The sequence below is a fragment of the Schistocerca piceifrons genome, chromosome 10, assembly GCF_021461385.2.
Source record: "Schistocerca piceifrons isolate TAMUIC-IGC-003096 chromosome 10, iqSchPice1.1, whole genome shotgun sequence".
Classification (NCBI taxonomy): domain Eukaryota; kingdom Metazoa; phylum Arthropoda; class Insecta; order Orthoptera; family Acrididae; genus Schistocerca; species Schistocerca piceifrons.
Window position 1 is genome coordinate 37,914,604 of NC_060147.1, and position 23,057 is coordinate 37,937,660.

Sequence of the window (23,057 nt, forward strand, 5' to 3'; positions counted from 1 at the left end):
TCGGCACCGAAACGGAAGATAACAGAGAGGAGGCCGAAATACTGAATTCGGTCTCCGAAGTTGTTTCACCACGGAAGATCGCAACACTGCCCCTCCTTTCAATCGTCGTACGAACGTCGAAATGGCAGATATTGAGATAACCAATCGCGGAACTGAAAAGCAGCTAGAATTGCTTAGTAGTGGAAAGGCGTTAGGACCAGATGAGATACCTATAAGATTCTATAAAGATTATGCGAAAGAACTTTCTGCCCTTCTAGCAGTAATTTATCGTAGATCGCCTGAGCAACGAAAGGTACCTAACGACTGGAAAAAAGCTCAGATCATTCCCGTTTTTAAGAAAGGCCGTAAGACAGATCCACACAATTATAGACCCTATGGTTGACGTCAACGTGAAGTAGAATTATGGAACATGTTTTGTGCTCAAGAATTATGACGATTTTGGAAAATGAACATCTCTATAAAAATCAACATGGATTTCGCAAACAGAGGTCCTGCGAAACTCAGCTCGCTCCGTTCCTCCATGAGATCCTCAGCGCAGTGGACAGCGGCGCTCGCTCGGGTTGATGCCGGGTTCCTCGATTTCAGTGAGGAATTTGACACCGTCCCGCATTTGCCGTTTAATGAAAAAAAAAAATACGAGCCTACGGAGTATCGGAGCAGACTTGCGACTGGACTCAAGACTTTCTTCCACATAGAACTCAACATCTCGCTCTCAATGGAGCTAAATCGACAGATGTAAAGGTAATGTCCGCAGTACACCACAGGGAAGTGTGATAGGACCGTTGCTGATTACAATACATAAAAATGATCTAGCAGAAAGCGTCAGGTGCTCTTTAAGGCAATTCGCAGATGATTCAATGCCATAAGATAGCAAGAATTTGCAGGACGACCTGCAGAGAATTGGCGAATGGTACAGACTCTGGCAGTTGACTCTGAACGTAAATAAACGTAACATTCTGCGCATACATAGGAAAAGAAGTCCACTACTGTACAGCTACACTATTGATGACAAACAGCTGGAGACAGCGTCTGCAGTAAAATATCTAGGCGTAACTATCCAGAGCGACCTGAAGTGGAATGACCACATAAAACAGATAGTGGGAAAAGCAGACACCACAATCAGATTCATCGAAAGAATCTCAAGGAAATGTAAGTCATCCGCAAAAGAAGTGCCTTGAGTATTGTTCATCTCTCAGGGATCCCTATGAGGTAGAGCTGATAGAGGAGATGGAGAAGATCCAACGAAGAGCGGCGCGTTTCTTCACGGGATTGTTTAGCTGGCGAACTCCACTGGCAGACGTTTCAAGAGAGGCGTTGTGCGTCACGGAGAGATTTCCCATTGAAATTTCGGTACGGCACTTTTCAGGAGGAGTCGGACAACATATTACGTCCCCACACATACATCTCGCGTATTGATCACGAGGAGAAAATTCGGGAAATTAGAGCCAATACAGAGGCTCACCGACAATCATTCTTCCCACGCACTATTCGCAATTGGAACAGAATTGGAGGGATCAGATAGTGGTTCCGAAAGTACCCTCCGCCATACACCATTAGCTGGCTTGCGGAGTAAGATGTAGAGCTAGATGATGATGAACAAGAAGAAAATATGTAACCGCGTTGTTTAGCAAGCAATCCTCAAAAATGGTTCAAATGGCTCTGAGCCCTATGGGACTTAACATCTGTCATCAGTCCCCTAGAACTTAGAACTACTTAAACATAACCAACCTAAGGATATCACACACATCCGTGCCCGAGGCAGGATTCGAAACTGCGACCGTAGCGATCGCGCGGTTCCAGACTGAAGCGCGTAGAACCTCTCGGCCACAACGGCCGGCAGCAATCCTCGCTTTTAGAATGCTTTTCATATCGAATTTTCATGAAGTCTTACTGCCGTAAGTGAAAAGCTGTAAAGCGTAGAGAGGTGAGCTTCTTCTAGAGACAAACCGGAATCTTGGTTTTGAAGACCCTGTTTAATTCACCAAAAAGAAATGCAGGTCATTTTACCGTCTGCTCATTTCTTTCGCTGTCCCGCCACTAATTGCCTTCAACTGTCGTAAACACAAAAATGGTAATAATAATTAAGCCGACTTTCATACGCCACCCGAGAAAATGGCCGCAACTCAAGTACCGAGGCCTCATTAGCAAGCGGCTCAACCAGCGGAACTGTAGGGAAGGAAGCAGGCGGAAGAGACGAAGTAGGGGAGGAGAGAGGAAGGAGTCAGCGAGGAGTTAGGGGGAAGGAGATGTCGGTGGGAGGGAACGTGAGAGAAGGAGACGGGGGGGGGGGAGGGGGAAGCAGTGGGAGGAGACGAGTGGGATAAAAACGAGAGGGGGCCGGGCCCCGCATTCCGGCAGCAGCGGAGGAGAGATAGATAGAGAGATAGAGAGAGAGAGAGAGAGAGAGAGAGAGAGAGAGTCCGTTATCAGACGGGACGGGGAGCACCACGGCCTCCAGACGGCCTTTTAGCAAGAAAGAAAGTGGTGGACGGGGGGTGGGGGGGGGGGGGGCGAGACCGCGGGAATTCGGAATGGGGGTATTACGACACTGGGAGCTCCCATGTCGGAAACGCCGTAATTTGGAATCTATTACGAGAGATTTGCTACCGTTTCTGGTCTCACGTTGCGCGGATCCCGATTCTGCCGAACGGCAGCGAGTGCACAACGCCCCCTATAGCGTGGAAAGGCGGAAGAATCGTGGCTGGAAAGACGACGGAAAACCGGCTACAAGCACACCACACGGCGATCGGATTTTTGATTATTTACACTGCTGGCCATTAAAATTGCTGCACGAAGAAGAAATGCAGATGATAAACGGGTATTCATTGGAAAAATATTTTATACTAGAACTGACATGCGATTACATTTTCACGCAATTTGGGTGCATAGATCCTGACAAATCAGTACCCAGAACAACAACCTCTGGCCCTAATAACGGCCTCGATACGCCTGGGCATTGAGTCAAACAGAGCTTGGATGGCGTGTACAGGTACAGCTGCCCATGCAGCTTCAACGCGATACCACAGTTCATCAAGAGTAGTGACTGGCGTATTGTGACGAGCCAGTTGCTCGGCCACCATAGACCAGACATTTTCAATTGGTCAGAAATCTGGAGAATGTGCTGGCCAGGGCAGCAGTCGAACATTTTCTGTATCCAGAAAGGCCCGTACAGGACCAGCAACATGCGGTCGTGCACTATCCTGCTGAAATGTAGGGTTTCGCAGGCATCGAATGAAGGGTAGAGACACGGTCGTAACACATCTGAAATGTAACGTCCACTGTTCAAAGTGCCGTCAATGCGAACAAGAGGTGACCGAGACGTGTAACCAATGCCACCCCATACCATCACGCCAGGTGATACGCCAGTATGGCGATGACGAATACACGCTTCCAATGTGCGTTCACCGCAATGTCGCCAAACACTGATGCGACCGTCATGATGCTGTAAACAGAACCTGGATTCATCCGAAAAAATGACGTTTTGCCATTCGTGCATCCAGGTTCGTCGTTGAGTACACCATCGCAGGCGCTCCTGTCTGTGATGCAGCGTCAAGGGTAACCCCATCCATGGTCTCCGAGCTGATAGTCCATGCTGCTGCAAACGTCGTCTAACTGTTCTTGCAGATTCAAAAAATGGCTGTGAGCTCTATGGGACTTAACTTCTGAGGTCATCAGTCCCCTAGAACTTAGAACTACTTAAACCTAACTAACCTAAGGACAACACACACATCCATGCCCGACGCAGGATTCGAACCTGCGACCGTAGCGGTCGCGCGATTCCAGACTGTAGAGCCTAGAAACGCTTGGCCACTCCGGCCGGCGGTTCTTGCAGATGGTTGTTGTCTTGCAAACATACCCATCTGTGGACTCAGGGATCGAGACGTGGCTGCACGATCCGTTACAGCCATGCAGATAAGATGCCTGTCATCTCGACTGCTAGTGATACGAGTCCGTTGGGATCCAGCACGGCGTTCCGTATTACCCTCCTGAACCCACCGATTCCATATTCTGCTAACAGTCATTGGATCTCGACCAACGCGAGCAGCAATGTCGCGATACGATAAACCGCAATCGCGATAGGCTACAATTCGACCTTTATCAAAGTCGGGAACGTCATGGTACGCATTTCTCCTCCTTACACGAGGCGTCACAACAACGTTTCACCATGCAACGCCGGTCAACTGCTGTTTGTGTGTGAGAAAGCGGTTGGAAACTTTCCTCATGTCAGCAAGTTGTAGGTGTCGCCACCGGCGAAAACCTTGTGTGAATGCTCTGACAAGCTAATCATTTGTATAGCACATCATCTTCTTCCTGTCGGTTACATTTCGCGTCTGTAGCATGCCATCTTCGTGGTGTAGCAATTTTAATGGCCAGTTGTGTGTATTTATGGCACATGAAGCTCAGGACTCAAATATCTATCCTTCCCAGTAATTTTACGTAATTTTAAAAAACCTCGAGTATATCGACTGTGTCTTTAATACCATAAAGAAAAATCGATTTTTCTACGGGCAGCGTGGTTCTGTGTTAGAATGTTTAGCTATCACATGGGGCATCTATGTTCGATTACGGACCGACGCAACATTTTAACCAAATGTTGACGTTTTACAAGCATTTCAGTGAAGTGTTAAATACACAACGGCGAAAAAATTCTTTTTTCTTAATTTAAACAACCTTTATTAACAATATTTTATAAAACGCCGGAAGTTAAGAATTTATATCTGCAATGAAAATGGAATTTTTGTGTGAGACGTGTAATTAGAAAAAGGAATAAGTGTTTTTTCATAAAAATCACAATTGTTAATTTGGGTATATTTGATGAACTTCATATTTAAATGACATAGGTCCGCATTAGGTGGGACTGACGGACGACATTGAAAAAGTACAAAGAAGGGCAGCTCATTTTGTATTATCACGAAGTAGAGGAGATAATGTCACAGACATGATACGTAAATTGGAGTGGCAATCATTAAAACAAAGGCGTTTTTCGTTGCGACGCGATCTTCTCATGAAATTTGAATCACCAGTTTCCCCTTCCGATTGCGAAAACATTCTGTTGGCGCCCACCTACATAGGGAGAAATGATCGTCACGATAAAATAAGAGAAATCAGGGCTCGCACAGAAATATTTAAGTGCTCATTTTTCCCGCGTGCCGTTCGAGAGTGGAACGGTAGAGAGACAGCATGAAGGTGGTTCATTGAACCCTCTTCCAGGCACTTTACTGTGAATAGTAGAGTAATCACGTAGATGTAGGTATTCGCATTGAAAGGAAAACACGAAAAATAATGTCCGAAATGAGGCTGGTACCAGCAATGCACCGATTAGTAGTCGCGGCTGCTATTAATTTTTATCCCCATCTTTATGTATTTTACGCTTGACCTAAATGCTCACAGAACATGCAACATAGTAAAAAATTTGCACAGGCTTGGACTCGAACCCAAGTTCCCGCACACGGCAAGCGAGGATTCTATCACAGAGCCTCTCGAAAAAATCGACCTTGCTTTAGCGTATAATAGTCGCTTAGAAAATTTTAAATTAGATTTTCTCAAGAATTTTTAGTGGTACATTCGAACGCTTTGATGGGTTGGTATCTGAGTTCTCAACTTCACGTATTACAAAAATCCGATTGCCGTCTGGGATCCTTGTGGGATCGATCTGGTAGACAATATCGGACGGGGAAAACACTACAGAAACGTGTGGTTGCTTGGCTGATTTATGGCAGGGGACCAAACAGAGAGCTAATCAGTCCCACCGGCTTCGAGAAGTACGGGGAAGGAAGTCGACCGTGTCCTTTCAAAGGAACCGTCCCGACATTTGCCTGAAGCTATTTAGGGAAATCACGGAAGACCTAAATCAGGACGGCCGGATGCGGGTCTGGACCGTCGACTTACCGAATGCAAGTCCAGTGTGATAACCACTGCGCCACCTCGCTCGATCATAAAAACGTGTGCTATGACGAGAGTCGGCAACAAACACTCCTACAACATATAGACGAGACTGATGCCAACACCGTAACACTGGAATAATGCGAATGTGCCGTGAGCATTCTACGAAAACAATACGTGGCAGTCTCCAAGTATCAGAGGTGTGATCACTTCAAATCTAGACGTTTGCATTTAACAGCCACGTGCGAAAGAACCCCACTCGAATAGATGACGGTGTGTCAGAACTTCCGCCAGCTTTGGAAGAGCCAGCCACCACAAAACTCTTCCATCTGGAGTGCAAGACGTATGAGACAGGTGAAATACAGTCACACTTCAAGAGGTAGTACGAGGGTGAGTCAAATGAAAACCTTAAATTTGTAATAACAAATCGAAACTTCGCGCCCTTATCCTGTAAGTTGGTAAGCGTGCTACAAACAGCGTGCAGAATGGCCTGTAGGTGGCAGCATAGTGCAGATGCACGCATACCGTCGCTGCATCAGTATAAAGATGGCCGCCCCACTTGCGACTTGCACCAGGGAAGAACAGCGTTCTGTTATTCGGTTTTTGCGTAGTGAAAGTGTGAAACCTGTTGAAATTCATCGACGAATGAAGGCTCAGTACGGTGATGCATGCTTGTCACAGCAGCAAGTCTACTAATGGAGTAGGAAGTTCGCAAATGGTGTGACTTCAGTGGAAGATGCTCCTCGTCCAGGTCAGACACAACGAGCTGTGAGTCCACAGAACATTGCAGCAGTTGAAGCCATACTGAAGGAAAAGCGCCGAGTGACACTGAATGACATTTCAGCATGTTTACAGATTAGTCATGGGTCAGCACACCATATTGTGCATGATGTGCTCCAGTTTCACAAAGTGTCTGCAAGATGGGTGCCACGGCAGCTGACTTCTGAAATGAGAGAACGACGTGTTGATGCTTCTGAAGAACGTCTTCGGCGCTTTGAACGAGAAGGTGATGGCTTCCTTGCAAGAATCGTTATACTGGGGACGAAACCTGGGTTCACTTCCACCAACCGGAAACGAAGAGAGCGAGCAAGGAATGCCGCTATTCCTCATCACCAAAACCAATGAAGTTTCGAACAGAACCATCAGCAGGGAAGGTTATGCTGACTCTCTTTTGGGACGAAAAAGGCGTCATTTCGGAGCACTACCTGCCTAGAGGGACCACTGTCACCAGTGCATCATACGCAGATCTCCTAAAAAATCATCTGCGGCCTGCAATCAAATCAAAGCGACGTGGAATGCTATCAGCAGGTGTCCTTTTACAACATGACAACGCAAGGCCCCACACTGCCTGTACAACAGTTGCAACAATCACAGACCTGCATTTTGAGTGCCTTCCTCATCCACCATACTCACCAGACCTTGCCCCAAGTGATTTCCATATGTTTGGACCACTCAGACGCAATAGGAGGAAAGCAGTTCCGTTCTGATGAAGAGGTACGCCATGTGGTGCATGAGTGGTTGCGCAGACTACCAAAAGAATATTTTTCTAAAGGAATTTATGCACTTTGTAAGCGCTGGAGGAATTGCATTGAGCGTGGGGGAGGTTATGTTGGAAATTGATACAGCTTTGTTCCACTTCTGCACAATAAATAATATTTACAAAAAATATTAAACGTTTTCACTTGACTCACCCTCGTAATAATTCGTATTTGAAAGAGAGTGGGTGCTGAGAGGTGTGAAAATTACCGAACTATCAGTTTAATAAGTCATGGTTGCAAAAAACTAACAGGAATTCGTCACAGAAGAATGGAAAATCTGGTAGAAGCCGACCTGTGGGATGATCAGTTGGGATTCCAGAGAAATGTAGGAACACGCGAGGCAATACTGACTGTACGACTTCTCTTAGAAGAAAGGAAAGGCAAACCTTGGATTACAGTGTTTGTAGACTGAGAGAAAGTTTTTGACAATGTTGACTGGATCTTTCACTGAAGTTCTGAAGGTAGCAGGGATAAAACACAGGAAGAGAAAAATTATATACACCGTGTACAGCAATGAGACCGCAGTTACATGAGTAGAGCGGCATCAGAATCAATCAGCAGCTCAGAAATGAGCAAGAGAGGGTTGTAGCCTATCCCTGCCATTATTCGATCTGCACACTGAGCGCCGTGGCCGTTGTGGCCGAGCGGTTCTAGGCGCTGCAGTCCGGAACCGCGCTACTGCTGCGGTCGCAGATTCGAATCCTGCCTCGGGCATGGATGTGTGTGATGTCCTTAGGTTAGTTAGGTTTAAGAAGTTTTAAGTTCTAGGCGACTGATGACCTCAGATGTCAAGTCCCATAGTGCTCAGAGCCATTTTTTTTTTTTTTTTTTTTTGCACACTCAGCAAGCAGTAAAGGAATCCAAAGAAAAATTTGGAGAAGAAATTAAAGTTCAGAGAGAAGAAATAAAAACTTTGAGGTTTGCCGTTGACATTGTAATTCTGTCAGAGACAGCAAAGTACTCGGAAGAGCAATTGAATGGAATGGACAGTGTTTTGAAAGGAGGATATAAGGTGAAAACAATAAAAGAAGGATAATGGAATGTAGAAGAATTTACTCAGGTGATGCTGAGGGAATTAGATTAGGAAACGAGATACTTAAAGTAGTAGATGAGTTTTGCTATTTAGACAGCAAAATAACTGATGATGGTCGAAGTTGAGAGGATATTGAAATGCAGATTGGCGTTGGCAAGGAAAGCGTTTCTGAAGAAGAGAAAATTGTTAACATCGAGTATAGATTTAAATGTCAGGAAGTCGTTTCAGAAAGTATTTGTAAGGAGTGTAGCCATGTATGGAAGTGAAACATGAACGATAAATAGTTCAGACAAGAAGAGAATAGAAGCTTTTGAAATGTGGTGCTACAGAAGAATGCTGAAGATTAGATGGGTAGATCACGTAAACAATGAGGAGAGATACTAAATGGAAGTGGGGAGAGAAGAAATTTGTGGCACAACTTGAGTAGAAGAAGGGAACGGTTGGTAGGACATATTCTGAGACATCAAGAGCACTGTGTGTTGATGACAACCTCATCTTATCTGCACATATTGAATTTTTAATTTTAGATTTGACGACGCCATATCTGTTTCTAGTTCAGTAGTTATACTCACGCCTCTTATGCTGGCATGGTCTCCAAATCTGTAACAGTTATGTCCGTACTTACTAAAGTTGTGCACAACTTTTATTTGTGACATCCTGTATAAAGCGTGTTTCCGTAAGAGCACGCAAAAAAATTGGAAATTTGTGGTAAGATCTTGTAAGACCAAACTGCTAAGGTAATCGTCCCTAAGCTTACACACTACTTAATCGAACTTAAACTAACACTAAGGACAACACACACACCCATGCCCGAGAGCGGGGTGGCGCAGTGGTTAGACACTGGATTCGCATTCGGGAGGACGACGATTCAATCCCGCGTCCGGCCATCCTGATTTAGGTTTTCCGTGATTTCCCTAAATCGCTCCAGGCAAATGCCGGGATGGTTCCTCTGAAAGGGCACGGCCGACTTCCTTCCCAATCCTTCCCTAATCCGATGAGCCGGTGACCACGCTGTCTGGTCTCCTTCCCCAAACCAACCAACCAACCAACCCATGCCCGAGTGAGGACTCGAACCCCCGACGGAGGGAGCGGCGCGGACCGTGACAAGACGGCTGAGACCGCGCGCCTACCCCGCGCAAAAATTTAACAGGACGTAGAAGATGCTCCATCGAACAATTTGAGGTAGGGATCCTGGGTTAGGAGATGCCAGCTTAAGGAGATAATAGCAATAAAATTGTGTAGTTTTTTATTTACGTTAGTTAACTGCAAACACGAATTCGATACAATGAACGTACCATTTGTATCGTATCTTACAAAATGTGCTGAAACTGACGGCCATCAGCACTGCAAGCATGACATTGGTGAACAAGATTCCGAAACGCCCTCACAAATAACCCTGGTGTGTTTCGAATCACATCACACGCAGCTACAATTCGGGCAACTAATTCCATCTCCATATGCACTCAGCTCTCGCATACACGTGACTTTAGATATCCCCGTGGGAAATAATCACGGGAATTCAGGTCAGGTGACCACGCAGGCCATGGAATAGGACCTCCACTTCCAATTCAGCGACCAGGAAATACTGTACCGATACTGCTACATCGTATTGTACTGTATGTCTCTTAACAGCACTGAGTAATGAATGGATCTGCCGTTAATTCATAGCCCGTTCTGTCGAGGGACAATGTAAACACGATAAAACAGACCCATCTACATCTACGTGATTACTCTACTATTCACAATAAAGTGCCTGCCAGAGGGTTCAATGAACCACCTTCATGCTGTCTCTCTACCGTTCCACTCTCGAACGGCACGCGGGAAAAATGAGCACTTAATGTTTTCTCTGCGAGCCCTGATTTCTCTTATTTTATCGTGATGATCATTTCTCCTTATGTAGATGGGTGGCAACAGAATGTTTTCGCAATGGGAGGTGCACACTAGTGATTGAAATTTCATGAGAAGATCCCGTCGCAACGAAAAACGCCTTTGTCTCAATGATTCCCACTCCAATTCACCTATCATGTCTGTGACACTATCTCCCCTATTTCGCGATAATACAAAACGAGCTGCCCTTCTTTGTACTTTTTCGATGTCATCCGTCAGTCCCACCTGATGCGGATCCCACACCGCACAGCAGTACTCCAGAATAGGGCGGACAAGCGTGGTGTAAGCAGTCTCTTTAGTAGACCTGTTGCACCTTCTAAGTGTTCTGCCAATGAATCCCAGTCTTTGGTTTGCTCTATCCACAATATTATCTATGTGATCGTTCCACTTTAGGTTATTTGTAATTGGAATCCCTAAGCATTTAGTTGAATTTACAGCCTTCAGATTTGTGTGACTTATCGGCTAATCGAAATTTAGTTGATTTCTTTTAGTACTCATGTGAATAACTTCACACTTTTCCCTATCCACCTTATGGATGAGTAATGTCAACAAAACCTGCATCGTGACTTCCTGATAACCAGGCTCTTCCCCCTTGTTTCCTTGAACGAAATGAAGAGTGTACAAGTAAATAAACAGCACAGTACTTGTAAACTTGTACGTATGTTACTTCTAAATGAGTAATGCTAGACAAAGCGGTAGACAAATTTAATTCTATATCTCCTTAAGCCGTCTTCTCCAACTCCTGGTTCCCTATTTCAACCATTCTCTACGTCCTGTTACAGTTTTGCACACTCTTACGGAAACACCCTGTAGAATACTGGATATCACATTTTTTCAGCCTGCAAGAGTGGCCGAGCGATTCTAGGCGCTACAGTGCGGAATCGCGCTGCTGCTACGGTCGCAGGTTCAAAATGGTTCAAATGGCTCTGAGCACTATGGGACTTAACATATATGGTCATCAGTCCCCTAGAACTTAGAACTACTTAAACCTAACTAACCTAAGGACAGCACACAACACCCAGCCATCACGAGGCAGAGCAAATCCCTGACCTCGCCGGGAATCGAACCCGGGAACCCGGGCGTGGGAAGCGAGAACGCTACCGCACGACCACGAGATGCGGGCTCGCAGGTTCGAATCCTGCCTCGGGCATGGGTGTGTGTGATGTCCTTAGGTCAGTTAGGTTTAAGTAGTTCTAAGTTCTAGGGGACTGATGACCTCAGAAGTTAAGTCCCATAGTGCTCAGAGCCATTTGAACCATTTTGAACCTATGTTCAGAGATCATAAATGCAAGAGAACAAAAGATACAAGGAAAAACTCTCTGAAGAAGACAAAAACAGATTGCGTAAAGAAAGGAGACGAAAAGTAAGAAAGATTGAGCTTAAATGTGCCGCCCGGATGAGGCCTTGGAGACATTGCAAAAAATGGTTCAAATGGCTCTGAGCACTATGGGACTCAACTGCTGTGGTCATAAGTCCCCTAGAACTTAGAACTACTTAAACCTAACTAACCTAAGGACAGCACACAACACCCAGCCTTCACGAGGCAGAGAAAATCCCTGACCCCGCCGGGAATCGAACCCGGGAACCCGGGCGTGGGAACCGAGAACGCTACCGCACGACCTCGAGATGCGGGCGGAGACATTGCAGAAGCTCACAGAGAACCTGCGCCACCCACGCACTGCAGGCTACACAGCTCACACGCTCTCATGTTATCACCGCCACTAATCACTTCCAGCAACTCTCGCTCTTCTCAACCCCACAGTGCCATTCTAAATACCGAGGCGTATTAATTTTGTAACGTCTTCTAACTTGATGCCTTTGTTACAAGATGTACAAACCTCATGATGAACATTGCTGCTGTCATGCCGTTTAATTCACTTCCGAGTGCGTGGGTCGTACTCGGCAGGATTCAATAAGTAATGCCCCACAATTTTTTCTCAAAACATATTTATTGTTAAGAGTCAGAATTTGCTGACTATACATCAACATATCTCGTCCATGCCCCATTTCTCTACGCAGTCTCCATCACGTTCTACGGTCGTACGCCAATGTTTGAAAGAGCACGTACTCCCTGCGGGTAAAAGCATGACTTACACTCTCGTCATCTTGAAAGTGTTCCGCGTACAAAATCTTTAAGCGACCCAGAGAGATGGAAGTCCGAGGGTGCCAGGTCTGGACTGTAGGGTGGATGAGGCGGTGATGTCCAACCCAATTTGGCGACGTGTTCCCGTGTTCTCAGACTTGTGTGTGAGAGTGCATTATCGTGTTGGAGCAAGATTTCTGTTGGATACTTGTCCGATCGAACATGTCGGACACGGTTCTTGAGTTTATTCAGTCTTCACGTATGACTCTGAAATGATGGTTGACCCTCTTGGTATCACATCCACGAGAATGACCCCATCACAATCCCGTGACTTTTCCGACAGACGGGATTGTCTTGAATTTCTTCTTTCCTGGTGAATGAGGATGATGGCTCTCCCTGTGGACTGCCTTTTTGTTTCCGGCGCAAAGTGGTGCACCCAGCTTTCGTCCCCCGTCGCAAAACGCTCCAAGAAATCAGATGAAATGGCCTCTCTTTCAATCCTGTGGTCCGCTGTGAGCATTCGTGGAATCAATCATGAGCACCTCTTTGAATATCCGAGAGTGTCGCAGACGCACTTCCAATGCTGACCGACAACTGTAGAGCCAATTGTCGAAAAATGGCTCTGAGCACTATGGGACTTAACATCTATGGTCATCAGTCCCCTAGAACTTAGAACTACTTAAACCTAACTAACCTACGGACATCACACAACACCCAGCCATCACGAGGCAGAGAAAATCCCTGACCCCGCCGGGAATCGAACCCGGGCGTGGGAAGCGAGAACGCTACCCCACGACCACGAGATGCGGGCGCCAATTGTCGAGTTGTGCTGCACTAGTCGGCACGAATTATGGCGTCCGCACAATTCAGCACGTCTGGAGCAGTGGCTGTGACAGGACGTCCCGAGTGTGGCTGATCATGGAGCTCTGTTTTTGCATTTCCTCAGGCTCTAACTTTCTTTGCCCATCGCCCAACTGTACTCTATCAACAGCAGCATCGCACACACACGTTTATGGATGTTCACCAAGGTTTCTTTTTCTGCACACAATAATAACAGCACGCTGGTTTTGACGTGAGCCGTAGACGCCATTTTGACGTTGTACTACGGCTCTGCCATCTGCCAGAACGGTTCAAAACTTCACCGGCACACATAACAACTACAAATGTGAAGCACCAACAAGGACGTTTGTCTACGATATTAATGGCTTTTTTTTAAAATGTGGGGTATTACTCATTGAACGACCCTCGTATTTGTTTGCTGAACTACCTCCAAGTCTTTTTAGTGCACTTTATAATACAAGTACGGAGACATATCTGGACTTTTGTCACTGTTATCATTGTGGTCACTCCTGTTCATTCACGTCAGCGTGAGTAACCTCGGTGAATTAATGTAACACAGCAATTGTTGATTCGCGGCTGTAAGCAGAGCCTAGTACGATACACTCCATGCTACGCGAAACAGAAATCTCCATAGCAGATGGTCACACTGCTTCCAAGAATACTCAACGAGAAACATGTGCCCATTTTGGACTCGAACCCACATGATGTTAAGGGCAACAGTTTGAGAGTTGTACATCAGCAAGGTTACTGAATGCTCTCGGTGTCTTGAACAGACAGTGCCAATACAATTTAGCACCTTTAGCGCAGAATGACCTAGGTAGATTTTTTATGTAGCATCTCATCAGAGCAGCCTACAGATGATGTGTCAAGGGCAGCGCGAGGGTGCGGACACTCACCGTTGTCGTTGTGGTCGAGCAGCAGCGAGGAGGAGGCGGACAGCTCCCTCTGCAGCTGGATGGTCTCGTGTCGCAGCGAGCGAACGCGCACGAGTAGCTCCTCATAGCTGGACACGGGCAGCGTCATGTCCCCGCTGGGCGGCTCGCATCTGCAACGACACACCTGCCATCAGCATACGGCTGGAGCATGAGCAAACAAGCTGGGACACCGTTAACCATCATATAGGAGGTAACCTGACACAGTCCAGTAGCTTGTACATTCCAGAACGACGACAACGACGACGACAACGCTTCCAGGGCATGACTCACAGTTTTTTTTTTACTCATCTCTCGAGTAGCACTCTTAACTATACCATAAGACACAGACTTTGCTGCCCTCCAAACTTCATTCCAACCACACTGCTGACACGCAACAATCCAACAAGCTATCCCTTCACGTTACCATCCATCCATCCATCCATCCATCCATCCATCGATCCATCCATCCACTCATCCATCCACCAACCCATACAGCCACTCTTTTATTTATCCCTCAAGAAACAGTTCAAACTACATCATTGGAGGCAGACTCTGCAGTCCTCCATATATCTATCCAGTTATGGTTCCAACCAACCTGACAACCAGCCATCTATTAATTTAAACACACATCCAACCATCCATCCACCATACAACCACACCCATCCATCGATGCAAGCTTCCATCTATTGAAAGAACCATCCACCCATCCATCGATAGAAACTTATTGGTACAACCATCTATACATGCATCCATTTTCAAGCCACCGACCCAACCATCCATCTGTCTATCCAGCCATTCACTTATCCAACCATACCCCATCCCATCCATCCATTTATCCATCCATCTATTCTACCAACAACAATCGGTTTTGCAAGATCTAGCTGAGGAGAAGAGCTACCAGATCCGTTTGTTCATGGAACCGCTGACATTCAAAACATCACAGCAGTTGTAACAATACATACTGAAGCGTCAACATAAACGGATTCTGTATTCTTATGCGGCAGAAAAAGAGAGATTCTGGTATGAAGGGAAGAACTACAGCAATAATGACAAGGAAAAGGCCCTTACGCTTTGGCGCGACAGGTACATACACTACCTGATCAAAAGTATCTAAACAGCTGTATGTAACGTGGAACGGAGCACATGATGCCAGGAGAAGTGGAGTCGACAGTGTAAAAGGAGGCGGGTCGTGTTGTGTTGTCAGCTGTTGTTGTTGTGTCTTCAGTCCAGACACTGTTCACTGTTTTGATGCAGCTCTCCATACTACTCTATGCTGTGCTAGCTTCTTCATCTTCAAGTAACTACTGCACCCTACATCCTTCTACATCTGCTTAGTGTATTCATCTCTCGGTCTCCCTCTACGATGTTTACCCTCCACACTGCCCTCCAATACTAAATTGATGATCCCTTGATGACAAAATGGTAGATATCGAAATAGATCACACAGCGATAGAAAAACAGGTTTTACACAGAGTACACGAAGGAACTTGCCCCCTTTCTTGCAGCGGTGTACCGTAGGTCTCTAGAACAGCGTAGCGTTCCAAAGGATTGGAAAAGGGCACAGGTCATCCCCGTTTTCAAGAAGGGACGTCGAACAGATGTGCAGAACTATAGACCTATATCTCTAACGTCGATCAGTTGTGGAATTTTGGAACACGTATTATGTTCGAGTATAATGACTTATCTAGAGACTAGAAATCTACTCTGTAGGAATCAGCATGGGTTTCGAAAAAGAAGGTCGTGTGAAACCCAGCTCACGCTATTCGTCCACGAGACTCAGAGGGCCATAGACACGGGTTCACAGGTAGATGCCGTGTTTCTTGACTTCCGCAAGGCGTTCGATACAGTTCCCCCCAGTCGTTTAATGAACAAAGTAAGAGCATATGGACTATCAGAAGAATTGCGTGATCGGATTGAAGAGTTCCTAGTTAACAGAACGCAGCATGTCATTCTAAATGGAGAGAAGTCTTCCGAAGGATGAGTGATTTCAGGTGTGCCGCAGGGGAGTGTAGTAGGACCGTTGCTATTCACAATATACATAAATGACCTTGTGGATGACATCGGAAGTCCACTGAGGCTTTTTGCGGCTGTAGTATATAGAGAGGTTGTAACAATGGAAAATTGTACTGAACTGCACGACGATCTGCAAAGAATTGACGCATGGTGCAAGGAATGGCAACTGAATCTCAATGTAGACAAGGGTAACGTGCTGCGAATACATAGAAAGAAAGCTCCCTTATCATTTAGCTACAAAATAGCAGGTTAGCAAATGGAAGCAGTTAATACCATAAATTATCTAGGAGTACGCATTAGGAGTGATTTAAAATGGAATGATCATATAAAGTCGATCGTCGGTAAAGCAGATGCCAGACTGAGATTCATTGGAAGAATCCTAAGGAAATGCAATCCGAAAACAAAGGAAGTAGGTTACAGTACGCTTGTTCGCCCACTGCTTCAATACTGCTCCCCGGTGTGGGATCCGTACCAGATAGTGTTGATAGAAGAGATAGAAAAGATCCAACGGAGAGCAGCGCGCTTCGTTACAGGATCGTTTAGCAATCGCGAAAGCGTTACGGAGATGATAGATAAACTCCAGTGGAAGACTCTACAGGAGAGACGCTCGTCCGACCAACTGATCCTTTCTTCTAGCCAAGTTGTGCTACAAATTCCTATTCCCCCCAATTCTAGTCAGTGCCTCCCTTATTAGTTACGTGATCTACCCATCTAATTTTCGGCATTCTTCTGTAGCACCACATTTCAATGTGGTGTTGACAGTAGAGAAGCATAAAAGGAGAACGGGTCGGTCATGAGAACTCAAGACACTTTGATTGTGGGCTGGTCACTGGATGTAAACTGAGTAACACACCCATCACGGTCACGTCAATGCTTTGTAAAGCTGCCCATGTAGACTACTGGTGATGCGACTGTGAAGTGGAAACGCGAAGAAACAACCGCAGGTAAACCAAGACCACGCAGACTTCACGTACTGACTAACAGGGACTCTCGATCATTGCAGAATGTGTTTGTAAAAAATCGTACGCAATTAATGGAAGGTATCAATGGTGAGTTCCAGTGGCCGAGCTGCTCCTCGTAAGCCAGACATTTGTGTAGACACTGCTAAGCGACTGATGAAGTGGTGTAAAGACCGACACCATTGGATACTGGATGACGGGAAGTGAACGATTTGGAGTGACGGATCTGGATATACTCTGGGCAATCCGATGGTAGGATGTGGGTTGGCGAATGCCTTGTGAGCGTTATCTGCCGTCATGTATATCGCCAACAGCGAAATCTGGTTATGGTGGTGTTACGATGTTTTTCATGGTTAGGGTGTGGGGCCTTTACAGAGCTTAAGAAAATTCTAAATGCGGAAGGATGTGAACACACTCTACAGCAAAGTGTACTATGAAGAATATACGGACTGTTTCGAGACGATGATTGATTGTATCAACATGACAATGCACCCTCTTCTAAAGAAAGATATCTGAGGCAATAGTGGACATAACATCTCAGAAATTAACTGGTCTACCCACCCAGAGTCTCGACATGGGAAATGTTGTGTTGGCAGAAGAGCCAACACCGTGTTACTAGAGGAGGCCGAAATGCACGCGTTTCAGCTCACGCAGGCTGGCGTGAGGAGGGAAGGACTATACCGACGTGAAGTCTGGAACATGACAAGAAATGATAATTCAGAAAGCGGACGTAATTACTTTGACACTTAACTTTAATCCATTAATGATGAATGTCGCTTTTGACGGTACAATATTAACTGTTCAGAATATTAACTGAATATGACGCTTTGCTAGGTCGTAGCAAATGACGTAGCTGAAGGCTATGCTAAACTGTCGTCTCTGCAAATGAGAGCGTATGTAGACAGTGAACCATCGCTAGCAAAGTCGGCTGTGTGAGGAGTCTCTCTAGACTAGACCTGCCGTGTGGTGGCGCTCGGTCTGCAATCACTGACAGTGGCGACACGCGGGTCCGACGTATACTAACGGACCGCGGCCGATTTAAAGGCTACCACCTAGCAAGTGCGGTGTCTGGCGGTGACACCACAAGAACAACTATGGGATGAGTCAGAATGCCGACTTCGCTACAGACGCCAGCGTCCTTGTCTGATTTCGTCTCTTGAGGAAGAATGGGCTCCCTTTCTCACATTCATTCAGACACCTCACTGGAAATGTCCCTAGTAGAGACGAAGCCATAATTAAACGCGCATAAACACTGGGCGAACGAAGGCCAAGGTACAACACCCAACCGCTTCGTTGGGTGAGACTTGCTTAGTGTGTACGTGTAGCAAACCGAAGCCGACAAAGCGGTTGGACCTGATTGCGGTTCAGACTACCAACGGTAATATCAAAGTGTTGGCTGTGGGCTGGACCCCTGATATAATGTGGCCGCCGGGACGAATATTCTTTGGTTCAGCAGCGATTTGCAGTGTCTGCTGACTAGGTGTGTATTTACTGGTTCAAAAATGCTGGCATACGGAGTGGAACACGATGACAGGATTTTATCGTGAATGGGAATTTTTGTGGGACCCTATGAACTACGAACATTAAAACAAATTGAAAAGCTTACACACGTGGAGCGAGCTGTTATGAAGTAATGTCCAGGATATAAATAAGAAAACGGCGCCTTTATTGACATCTTTTCGCCGTAAACGACAAATAGAAATCGACAAAACTAAGAGTGTGCTGATGAAATGTACAAATCGACCTAGTTTTCTTTTAGCAGTACGGGCTTCGCTGAAAAAAAAAATAAAAATAAAAAAAAAAAACAACGTTGAACACAAGAGATCAGTGGCACCGTTTTAACATAACTTATGTATATATTATTTCAGGCGTCATTATTCTTATTGCAACGAAAACTCATGTTATTAGCCACAAAGTGCTTTTTAAAAGTTAATAGAAAACACAGAAAATTTCAAACTGCATTACTTTTCATTTTTACAATAACACAGAAACTCATAAATTGCGAAACATGTTCAAATTCACTACGGGTTTAATTTTGAATGATCAGTTTAAATACGCAGTTGTATCCCTTTTCAATAGGATTTTTCAGGCATATACCACGCCATTCTACTCTGCCGAATAGGGATAATCAGCGATTTCCTCCCCGTTGTTTCGCTTCTTGATCCACTTTTTCTAGCTCTTTTTGTAAGGATGCATATACGACGACCGCTAAATCCTCTTCTTCCCTCCTAATATCGGCCGGAGACACTGTAATTGAAACGCCACTATCGATTCCAGCTGGCAGAATTCCCTGGCCCCTACCGTTCGGTCTAGTGAGAATGACAGAGCGAACGCCAATCCGTTCACGACCAACGTTCGGCACAATCCAATGTGTGTCGTTTGTTAGCCTTCGCTGAACTAGTAAGCATGTACACCATCTTATTGGGCACTAATGAGATCTTGACACTTTGAACCCGATAATGTAACATCTCCGACCGCGTGCCAGACTTCAGTACGCCACGAGCAATCCACAGCGAAACTTGGACGCTGCCATCCACTCGTGCTCGCAAAACTACAGACAAATCAATAAACGTCGATCGATTATCCTGAGGCACAAGTCAAAAGGCAATGCCAACGGCCTTGCCGCAGTGGTAACACCGGTTCCCGCCAAATCACCGAAGTTAAGCGCTGTCGGGCTGGGCTAGCACTTGGATGGGTGACCATCCGGTCTGCCGAGCGCTGCTGGCAAGCGGGGTGCACTCAGCCCTTGTGAAGCAAACTGAGGAGCTACTTGCTTGAGAAGTAGCGGCTCCGCTCTCGTAAACTGACATACGGCCGGGAGACCGGTGTGCCGACCACATGCCCCTCCATATCCGCATCCAGTGACGCCTGTGGTCTGAGGATGACACGGCTGCCGGTCGGTACCGTTGGGCCTTCATGGCATGTTCGGACGTAGTTTAGTTTAGTTTACTTCTAGTTCATGAGTCACAAGGTACTGTGCCACGAAGCCGCGATAAAAGGTTCAACAATTATGTGGTGAAGTACACTACTGCCCATTAAAAATGCTACACCACGAAGATGACGTGCTACAAACACGAAATTTAACCGACTGGAAGAAGATGCTGTAGGATGCAAATGATTAGCTTTTCAGAGCATTCACACAAGATTAGCGACGGTGGCGACACCTACAACGTGCTGACATGAGGAAAGTTTCCAACCGATTTCTCATGCACAAACAGCAGTTCACCGGCGTTTCCTGGTGGAACGTTGTTGTGATGCCTCGTGTAAGGAGGACAAATGCGTACCATCAGGTTTCCGACTTTGATAAAGGTCGGATTGTAGCCTATCGCGATTGCGGTTTATCGTATCGCGACGTTGCTGCTCGCGTTGGTCGAGATCCAATGAATGTTAGCAGAATATGGAATCGGTGGCTTCAGGAGGGTAATATGGAACGCCGTGCTGGATCCCAACGGCCTCGTATCACTAGCAGTCGAGATGACAGGCATCTTATTCGCATGGCTGTAACGGATCGTGCAGCCACGTCTCGATCCCTGAGTCAACAGATGGGGACGACTGCAAGACAACAACCATCTGCACGAACAGTTCGACGACGTTTGCAGCAGCATGGACTATCAGCTCGGAGACCATGGCTGCGGTTACCCTTGACGCAGCAACACAGACAGGAGCGCCTGCGATGATGTGATCGACGACGAACCTGGGTGCACGAATGGCAAAACGTCATTTTTTCGGACGAATTCAGGTTCTGTTTACAGCATCATGATGGTCGCATCCGTGTTTGGCGACATCGCGGTGAACGCACATTCGAAGCGTGTATTCGTCATCGCCATACTGGCGTACCACCCCGATGGTATGGGGTGCCATTGGTTACTCGTCTCGGTCACCTCTTGTTCGCATTGACGGAACTTTGAACAGTGGACGTTACATTTCAGATGTGTTACGACCCGCGGCTCTACCCTTCATTCGATCACTGCGAAACCCTACATATCAGCAGGATAATGGACGACCGCATATTGCAGGTCCTGTACGGGCCTTTCTGGATACAGAAAATGCTCGACTGCTGGCCTGGCCAGCACATTCTCCAGATACCTCACCAAATGAAAACGTCTGGTCAATGGTGGCCGAGCAACTGGCTCGTCGCAATACGCCAGTCACTACTCTTGATGAACTGTGGTATCGTGTTGAAGCTGCATGGGCAGCTGTATCTGTACACATCATTCAAGCTCTGCCCAGGCGTATCAAGGCCGTTATCACGGTCAGAGGTGGTTGTTCTGGGTACTGATTTATCAGGAGCTATGCACCTAAATTGCGTGAAAATGTAATCACATGCGGTCGCAGGTTCGAATCCTGCCTCGGGCATGGATGTGTGTGATGCCCTTAGGTTAGTTTGGTTTAATTAGTTCTAAGTTGTAGGCGACTGATGACCTCAGAAGTTAAGTCGCATAGTGCTCAGAGCCATTTGAACCATTTGTAATGACATGTCAGTTCTAGTGTAACATATTTGTTCAATGAATTCCCGTTTATCATCTGCCTTTCTTCTTGGTGTAGCAGTTTTAATGGCCAGTAGTGTATTTCTTCTCAGCGTGTTTGCAGGAATTCAAATTTGTAGTTTTCGACAGGCATTGTGGCAGGTGTTTTTGCTTTCAGACTTGATAGAGCCAGTAGACTAGAAGTCGGCGAGCCTCGCAGGAGAGGCCTTACTTTCTCCGGCCGCCTCCCCCAAATGACCGCCGGTTTGTGAAGCGGAACTAATCACCGCTTCCCTCCCCACCACTATACTGGCCCCAGAACGGATCCGCGGGGGACGCGCCGGCAGTGGGAGGCGTGGCGCGGAAAGCCTGCCGGCCCAGACAATGGGTCCGCGGCCGTCTTAATAACTACGCCCTTACCTCCTCCCCCACCCCGTCACCTTTCCCACGGTGGTGCAATTAGCAGCGCCAGCGCCGGAACCGCACACTCAGCCGGCCGCAATTCCCCATTACCCTCCCCACAGCCTGCTCCAACTTCCACTGGCGGACTCAGAAAAATGGCCGGGGCAGACGCCTAGCTTACGGCCGGCGCACACCCGGCAGCTAACAAGGGAACCTCCCCATCGCACCCCCCTCAGATTTTGTTATAATTTGGTACAGTGGATAGGCCTTGAAAAACGGAACACACATCAATCGAGAAAACAGAAGTTGTGTAGAACTATGAAAAAAATTAGCAAAATATACAAACTGAGTAGTCCATGCGCAACATAGGTAACATCAAAGATAGTCTCAGCTCAGCAGCGCCGTGGTCCCTTGATTAGAGTGAGTAGCTGCTAGACGAGATGTCCTTGGTTCAAGTCTTCCGTCCAGTGAAAATTTTACTTTCTTTATTTTCGCAAAGTTATGATCTGTCCGTTCGTTCATTGACGTCTCTGTTCACTGTAATAAGTTTAGTGTCTCTGTTTTGCGACCGCATCGCAAAACCGTGCGATTAGTAGACGAAAGGACGTGCCTCTCCAATGGGAACCGAAAACATTTGATCGCGAGGTCATAGGTCAACCGATTCCTCCACAGGAAAACACGTCTGATATATTCTATACGACACTGGTGACGGCATGTGCGTCACATGACAGGAATATGTTGTTGACCCACCTAACTTGTACACTTGGCGAATGGGTAAAAAGATTCTTCTACCTTGCCCGATTTAGGTTTTCTTGTGGATGTGATAATCACTCCCAAAAACGCGATGAAAACATAAGAGTTTCTCACATAAACTGAAAATAAAAAATTAAACTTTTCACCCGAGGGAAGACTTGAACTAAGGACCTTTCGCTCCGCAGCTACTCACGCTAACCACGTGACCACGTCGCTTCTGAGTTCACCCTATCCTTGTTGTTGCCTATCTTCCACATGGACTACTCACTTTGTACATTTTGCTTAT

At 46.4% G+C, this 23,057-nt stretch overlaps 1 protein-coding gene and 1 pseudogene across 1 annotated transcript in view; one reads left to right on the top strand and one right to left on the bottom strand.

Moving 5' to 3' along the window:
• The window catches only part of LOC124718638, a 526,059-nt gene extending 511,797 nt beyond the window's left edge, over window positions 1-14,262 (bottom strand). The window contains exon 1 of the mRNA XM_047244262.1: window positions 14,161-14,262. The gene's annotated coding sequence lies outside the window, so the exon portion shown is untranslated. The remainder of the gene's footprint in view (window positions 1-14,160) is intronic.
• A 5,497-nt stretch (window positions 14,263-19,759) lies between these two features.
• Window positions 19,760-19,877, top strand: LOC124719302 (annotated as a pseudogene).
• Window positions 19,878-23,057: the final 3,180 nt, after the last annotated feature.